The sequence below is a fragment of the Triticum aestivum genome, chromosome 5B (assembly GCF_018294505.1).
Source record: "Triticum aestivum cultivar Chinese Spring chromosome 5B, IWGSC CS RefSeq v2.1, whole genome shotgun sequence".
NCBI lineage: Eukaryota > Viridiplantae > Streptophyta > Magnoliopsida > Poales > Poaceae > Triticum > Triticum aestivum.
Genome location: NC_057807.1, coordinates 628,967,490 through 628,975,863, shown reverse-complemented (window position 1 = coordinate 628,975,863; position 8,374 = coordinate 628,967,490). Strand labels below are relative to the sequence as shown.

At 48.3% G+C, this 8,374-nt stretch overlaps 1 long non-coding RNA gene across 1 annotated transcript; it reads right to left on the bottom strand.

Moving 5' to 3' along the window:
* Nucleotides 1-363: 363 nt before the first annotated feature.
* On the bottom strand, nt 364-2,430 carry LOC123117243 (uncharacterized). Its single transcript, XR_006457318.1, has 3 exons — nt 1,822-2,430; nt 1,679-1,725; nt 364-400 (listed from the first exon to the last, which is right to left on the bottom strand). It is a non-coding gene; the product is annotated as an uncharacterized lncRNA (long non-coding RNA).
* Nucleotides 2,431-8,374: the final 5,944 nt, after the last annotated feature.

Below are 8,374 nucleotides of genomic sequence, written 5' to 3'. Positions count from 1 at the left end.
CCGTATGTGCTTGGCGAAGCCCTGCAGGATTGCCACGCTCCTCCATCACCACCACGCCGTTGTGCTGCTGCTGGATGGAGTCTTCCTCAACCTCTCCCTCTCTCCTTGCTGGATCAAGGCGTGGGAGACATCGTCGAGCTGTACGTGTGTTGAACGCGGAGGTGCCGTCCGTTCGGCACTAGGATCATCGGTGATCTGAATCACGACGAGTACGACTCCATCAACCCCGTTCACTTGAACGCTTCCGCTTAGCGATCTACAAGGGTATGTAGATGCACTCTCCTTCCCCTTGTTGCTAGTCTCTCCATAGATAGATCTTGGTGACACGTAGGAAAATTTTGAATTTCTGCTACGTTCCCCAACACACTTCACGCTTCTTAGTGTATGGAACAGAGTAACGCTGCAGTGAGGGAACAAACCGAAGTTATACGGTGTGGGTAAGCAGTTGCTTATATCTAATTAGGAAGACTGAAAGATAGTGCCATCCCCATTTCCCTCAAAAGGCAACAATAAAACATCAAGTTGCATCCCTGAAAGCATAAGAAATTCCAACAATTTATAATCAGAAAGATGAAAGATAATGTACTCTAAATATTTCTGTGTAGAAGACCGAGAGATAGTGCCATCCCCATTTCCCTCAAAAGAGCATGTGCTAATAATATCTGATAGTATGGTAAGAATGATTTCTGTGCAATGAAGAACATATCAACTGATAATAATGGAAAAAGACATGGGCATTTACATGAATACAGTAGAGATGAGAATGAGAGATAGGTAACTATTGTCATTTTCCAAACCTATCACTTCCTCACCTGATAGTAATGGTAAAATCATATAATTATATTCCTCTACATTAGTAATCTAACACCAAGAAAATAAATAAGCAACCATAATCATTTGTCTGAACCATCATTGCTCTTATAATTTTGTAGAAAAGGCCAAAGTTCAGTTCAGGAACAGAAATAAAAAAGATAATAAGATATACTAAAATATAGGAATTAAACTGTTTGTCAAATCATGATTTATGTGCTACTATCAAATCTTGAGTTTCACACGAGTGAAACAGAGCATGGCTAAGCATTCAAAAGGAAATAACAATAAAAATCATTAGACGAACAAAATTTAAAGTATCACTTGATCTATTTCTGGAGCAGCACACAATATTAGCAATGCTAGCTAGCTGCACAAATCCGTGACCAACCTAATCATGTGTACGCAAGTGACAATTAATAGCAAGCCGAACGAAATGAAAATTTGTTTCTTTACCTGCAACACATAATCGCTCCAACACATTTCCATTTCAGTAGTCTCCAAGCCAAACGCAACATGAGCCGAGTAAAAGAAGGCAAAACAACACTGGAGCAGGACCAAACGATGCATCACATAGCAACGAATTACCTCATAACCACGTATATTTCAGAGTGGCCCTCTCTTCATATCATCCAAAGGTAAATTATTTACATCACACATTAACTATCCTTTTGGGGTCATAACAATGCTGCTTGCCTTATTCTGTTTGAAGCAAAGCCACATACACAAGTGTCTACATTAACCATTTACATTCTCCTTTACTACTATAGTTGAAGGTAACAGTAGTTATTAACTGCTGACAACCCAAATAATCTTAGAAACAAGGTGATTTTGAATGGAAGCCGAGAAGGGGATAGTGACTGCTTACATCAAGATAGAAGCCCAAATTGCTTGCGGGAGCACCAAGCTATCCTCCTGTTGAGCGCCAAAGAGCAGGATGGACGGGCAGTTAGTGAGGAGAGATCGGCAGGGGCAAGGCAGGCACATACACGTAGGTAAACAGGCACATACCAAGATCTGCAGCGGCAAGACACACATAAAGTCCCGGTTGAAGTTGAGGAAAGCGCGGAGATCCTCGAGTGTGCTGGTCCATGCCGCGCCGCTGGGCTTGGCGCTAGCGTACGCCGTGCACGAGCAGCCACGCAGGCACCTCGGCGTGCAGTCCGCGAGGATGGCACGGAAGTCCACCACGGCGGCCGTCGTGACGGGGACCTTGCAGCTTGCCGTTGCGGCAGTCGAGCGGCGCGGAGCCGACGCACCTGACGCGGTTGACCCGCGGAGGCGGAGCCCACGCCTCCGGCGACCGCGGCGCGAACCCGCGGAGGCACGCGCACACCCTGTTGGGCTCGCGTGGGTTCACGCCGCCGGCGACGCCGTCCGTCTCTGGTCGTCGTCAGGTAGGTGGTGGCGGTGGCTCGTGCTCCTCCTAGCCGCGTCTCTACTCTCCTCCGCCTAAGGCGGCAGCGGACCGCGGCCGCATCTGGGTCAGACGGTGACAGAGAGAAGATGGAGGCGGCCAGTGCGGAGAAGGAAGGGGAGGGCAGAGGCGCGCGGACGCGGACGGCGCCGTCGGCGAGAGGGCTGGAGCTAGGTACGCGGGGATGGGGCGGCGGCTAGGGTTCCTGCGAGGAACGAATGGGAGCACGAAGAGGATCGAGGGGACACGCGGATGGAGTAGCCGATCTCCCTCACCTCATCGAACCGCAGCCAACCAGCGGCGGACACGCCACCACGCAATACGTGAAAAACCGAAAATGTCCTTGGCGGGGCACAGGATTAACAGGCGGTGGCACGAGATATTTACCGTCGGAGGGCGCACTGTTTCGATCCACAGTGTCCTTTTTCGATCCAACGTCCCAGAGCAGTCCATCTCGTGATCGCACGGCCTATATTGCATCAAGGACCAGATCCGACGGTCAAGAATCGCTAAACTCTGAGGAGACTGGGTTACTCCCGTCGTAATTCTTTCTGGATTTCTGGATCCATAGGAACGGCTGCTGTGCTTCCTCAACGTGCATGTGGACGTGATGCGCCGATCCATCAAACCCAAAGCTGACGGCTCACACACGCGCTACGGCACGGAAAATGCAGCAGCCACTACAACAACACGAATTACCCACAAAAAAAAAGAAGAAAAATAACACGAATGAAATCGCAAAGCATGTCGAAATACCTCAAAAAATGATCTAAAAATAGTCTCGACAAACTCTCGAGGATCAAGGAGAGGCGAAATTGTCAAGTTGGAAGCGGAGGCCGGGCTAGAACACCATCGAGCCGCTCAGCCGCTCCATCCCGGCAGATTCGCAATCATCGACGTGTTGAGCTCCTTCGGATCGCCTGGGCAGGCAACTGACGAGGCGCGTCGTCAGTTCCTGGCTGCTAACTGTACACCAACTGATCTGTGGGTGACTGATCTGCTGTGATGTTGCGTTGCTCTACAACAATTAATGTCTTTCTGGCGGTCGCTCTTGTCTGTTGTCTCCAGTCTTTTTTAAAGGGGAATGCCTCGTCGCTCTTTATTGCGAGATTGAGATAGTTACAAAAGGCATGATAAAGCCGGGAGGATCTCCATTTCAAACTAAAACACCATTTCAGTCAACAGCATGCCTTGTAGGAGTATAATTAAGCAACCTTATTTTCATCCCTTGGACGATGTTGGAAAGAAATACTATTCCATATCCTCTGTGCCGTCACGAAACATTCCGCCAGAATTGCCCCATATGGAGTCAAGACTTCTCTCACATCCATATCCATATTACATATATGGATGTGTTCCATATAATCCGATTCGACGATTACTGGAGAGTAGTCTTGGCCATCTCAGGCCCGGCCCTGTCGGCCCACCCAGGCCCGGCCCTAAAATCCAGGGCCTAGGCCCGATGGGCTTGCCCGTGGGCCGGGCTTGGGCCTGAGTTTTGAGCCCACCAGCAGGGCCTGGATGGGCTTGGGCTTGGCATATTGGCATTTTAAGGAAGAGGCTCGGCCCACGGCCCTAAGCCCTAAGGGCTTTTCAGGGCTTTTTACCAGACGGGACGGGCTTGGGCTTGAAAAGTAGGCCCGATGGTAGGGCATGGGAGGGCCTGGGCCTCAGTTTTCCGCCATGGGCTTTTTCAGGCCCGATCCATGGCCAGATATACTGGAGAGCATCCCAGTTGGTCCACTAAGAGCATCTCTAGCAGACCCCTTACAACCGCGACCCGCATAAGGCGTTTACAGTTCGACGAAGAACTGTTTTGCGGGTCAAAATCATGCGCGGCAGAGTAGAATCCATATATGAAACTGTATAATTTGAAGAATAAAATTCGCGGAAGAAATTACAACCACACTAGTTCATCACATACTACATGATCATACACTAGTTCATCACATACTACAAGATCATACATTCTACATTCTTCTACTACTGCTAGAGGGGGGTGGGGATCTCGCGGCGGCGAGGCCGAGGTCGATGTACCAAAATGGACGAGCTCGCGGCCGAGGATGACGCGGTGGAGGAGCTCAGTCCTCCTCGTTGGAGCTGACGAGATCGATGAACGTCTGCCTCTGCTCCTCGCGGATGCGCCGCCACTCGTCGTCCTTGTCCTTCGCGGCAAGGTTGGCCACGACTGCCTGCTTGAGGATGAGGTCTTCGAGCTCCTCGTCGTGGCGCCGGTGCTCCGCCTCCACGCACAAGCTCCGTTCGGCAATGGCGGCCGCGACCGCGTCGACATTGGCCACGAAATCTTCGGGCCCGACGACCCCTCGGCGCTCGATCTCCTCCAGCTCCTGCTTGACGGCGACGAGCTCGATCTCCTCCGGCTCCTCCGACCACTCCCTCTTCACGAGGAGAAGCCCCGCGATGGAAGAGGAAGAGCTCGCGGTGCGGGAAGATCTAGCGGCGGATGACGAGCCCGCGGCCGAGGAGGGCGTATGCCCGTGCCGACGGTCGTACTCCTCCGTCTCGTGACGGAGGAGCGTCGGCGGCGGCTGGAGGCCCTTGTTCGACCACTTCTTCGCCGCGCGCTTCCTCGCGCCGTCCAAGCGGACACGCCGCTCACGCTCGGGGCGCCACCCCCGCTGGAGCTCCACATGCGGCCCCACATGGCGGCTGGAGGCGGAAGGGGGCTCATCGACGGCGACAAATGTGAGGAGGGTAGTGGGGAATTGTGGCGAGGCACGACGGCGGGGGTAGGGTTTCGACCCGTATCTGACCCGTGGAGCCGTAGATATACTGTTTCGGGGGAGGGGGGAGGGACGGGCCGGGCGAGTCGCTCTAAAACCAGTCCATTTTCAAGCGCTCGTGCTTCTGCTGTAGTCAGACTTAAGGCATTCAAATTTTTCTCAGCTACTCCTGCCATAGCCTGCCACAATCATTGCGAATGACTGCTCCAAAGAAAGCAAAGTTTATATGAGCCCCGTGGTGGCTTTGTCCATGAAATTTCATGTGCCTTCACTGCTCGCCCGGTAGAATGGTTTGAGGTGAAAGCCTGATTAGCGAATGCTGTTCTAGCCGGCCAAGCTACTTGCTGTCCTCTGACAAGTTTGCGCCTTTGCCACCAAATGTACCAGGCACCCGCTGAAACAATTTCCTTCACACCAATTTGTCCGAGAACCGGTGACAATGCTCGGGTGTGACAAAGGATCTCCTCCAAAATGATGGACCCCGATTGATCAACAAAAAGTGTTTTTTTTTCTACAATATCATGAATTCCGAGAAACTTCCAAACCTGTTAGGCTCGCTCACACGTGAAGAGTAGATGCCTGATGTTCTCTGCACTCCTTTGACATACCTGACATTGAGGAGACACAGAATATGTGTGTTGCTCCAGTTTATTTGGTTGAATTTGTTTGGTGCTCTAGTAATAAGCCTGTAGGGAGGCCTTAAGTGCTTGATAGGTTTCCTTTTTTCGTTTTTGAAATGTGGCCCAGTTGGTATAACTTGACTCTGTGACCATTCTTTCCCGTCCCTCCCCATCCACCAGTTCTGACTTTTTTACCTTGCTGGTAAAAAACCCAGTTTTGGTTCTTGTTATTCAATTATGCCGACTACTCTGTTTTTGGATATAGAATTTTATAATTTGCTACTCACCTTCTGTAACCGACAAACCATGATATTTCAATTGGCGAGATTCCTCAATGGCTTGAATTACCATATCCGCTAATCACCGGCTTCCAATCCCAGAACAACTTGGTGAAACTTGCAAATCAGAAAACCAAGTCAGAGCGTCAAGTGCTAGAGGATTTCACTACACCAAGAACTCGGCTTCTATATAGAAATATTCACACATATATATAGAAAATCATATGAATCTAAAAAATATTCATGTTTTAAAAATCACATATTTTAAATAATTCAAAATTTTCCTGTTTGAAAAAAATGTAGTAAGTTTTTATTTTTTTGTGTGCAACTAAAGTTTTTCATGCAATTAAAAATTGTTCTTTTTTTTGAATAGGAGGATAACCCCCGACCTCTGCCTCAGGACGATGCATGCAGCCATATATTATTAAAAGTGCAAAATCCATCGGCCGAACATCATCGATCCAGAACTAAATCGGAATACAAACCTTGAGGCCGTATACCTTGTACCTCCCCCGGATAGACACTAATCTTAATCTTTATCTTTATCTTTATCTAATATTAAAGGACGGATTGTTTCTCCATTTTTTTTGGTTTACGGTGGGCCCAGAAAATTTTTCGTCCGTCTCAGGTGTTCCCTCGATCGCGATTTGTTTCCCTAAAAAAGCATCTTAGGGCGCACGGAGCCGCCATGGGCCGGCCCATTAGCCTACCAACAGCCATCGCCAGTAAATATATTTGTAAGGAAAAAAACAGCCATCACCATTAAATATATTATTTGTAAGAAAAAAATAGTGTGCCATGAGGATTCGAACCGGTCCGCCCACACTAGACAACTAGCAGTGCGAAGTTTTAAAAGGTAATAGTGACGCACACTGAGATGAAAAGGAAACCTTTTTCCAGAAAACATGTATATATTTTAGAACACGAACAATTTGCAAAGTTGTTAATAAAAAAATTAAACTCAAAAATATGTCTTTGAAAAGAACAATATTTCTCTTTTTATTTTTTTGAAACCTGAGTAATTTTCAAACACGATTTTTTTGAAAGCACTGTATTGATTGTTTTTTCGAATTACCAACATTTTAAAAACACAAATATTTTTTGAACTTTGAATTTGAAAAGGCAAACATGATTTTTTAAGTAGTAGGTCCTGTAGCTATTTTTAAAATTTATACCTATTAATAAAACTTGGTGAATTTTTAAAATATGCCCACCTGATGCATTGTTTTAGTTTAATTTATTAAACCAAGGATATGGAAGAAATCTTTTTCTCCATCATGATTTCATGTACGAGCAGTCTTGCTCGGCCCACTGACACCCGTAAAAATGTGTAAGGAGTCCAACTAAGATTTCATGGTCTCCTGACACAAACTACTTAATTTAAATGATATCACGGACATATATTATGTGCAGTGTTTTTTCCTATTATATTTGCCAGACGATCAAGAAAAATCTTTGTTCAATGCTCTTGATCTCGCCATACATGAAGGATGCTCAACAATCTAGCTACTGGACGTGGCCAACCTTGTTTAGTGACAACTGGTACTGCGGCCACCGGCGACAAGGACAACAAAGACGACAAGCGGAAACATGGATCTGGTGTTATATTGAGATGAAGGATGTGGACCTGAGGATGAGGTATTAGTCATGTTTATCATGTTATGGGCATGAGGGTGAGATTTTTAGCAATGCTATATGGGTAAAGATATATGAGAGATGTTTTCTCCCGTCGCAACGCACTGGCATATTTGCTAGTCCCTATAATACAAGATACAATATAAACGAAAATACACAACTCCTAGGGTACGCCTTTAAGAAGGAATTGCCGCACGTGCGCCAATGATGGCGAGTCCACCACAAGGCTGAACTCCGAATTCTCGTCCCCAAATACAAGCTTCAGTCCACCACCTTCAGCAAGGACACGACACTGCGCGCAACGACATAGTCTGATCAGAGATCTTGTGTTTCCACCGGAGTGCATAAACTCATCGTTGAAGCCGTCTGTACCATCCACCCTTATCCGTTTACCGACACCTCGATAGCCGGATACCTCTGGAGAAGACAACGGAAGACAAAGACGTCCTATACCGCCTGACTCCCGCTACAGTCGCACCACCTTCGATTCGACAGGAACATGCTAACATGACACCTCCGCCAGAGCCACTATGCATCACCTGCCGCTAGCGGGCATGACTTGACATCTCCATGTAAGATGCCGTGCGTAGCATCTGCCGATAGCACATCCACCGATGGCTTCACCTGCCGGCGACATGCACCGCCCGACAACTCCGAAAGCGGCACATGTGTCACCTGTCAAGCCGCATCGAACCCGATCTGTTGATGGAAGGGATGTCCCATACCACCACCAGCCTCAGAAGGCCGTCACCACCTCGAGATCCAGACTCCGAATCGCCCAGATGATCCCGGAGTCTACCGCCGTTGATGAAGAGGGGTCGCCGCCCCGATTTCGGGTGCTACATGGAGCACCCACCGTCGCTCCAACCG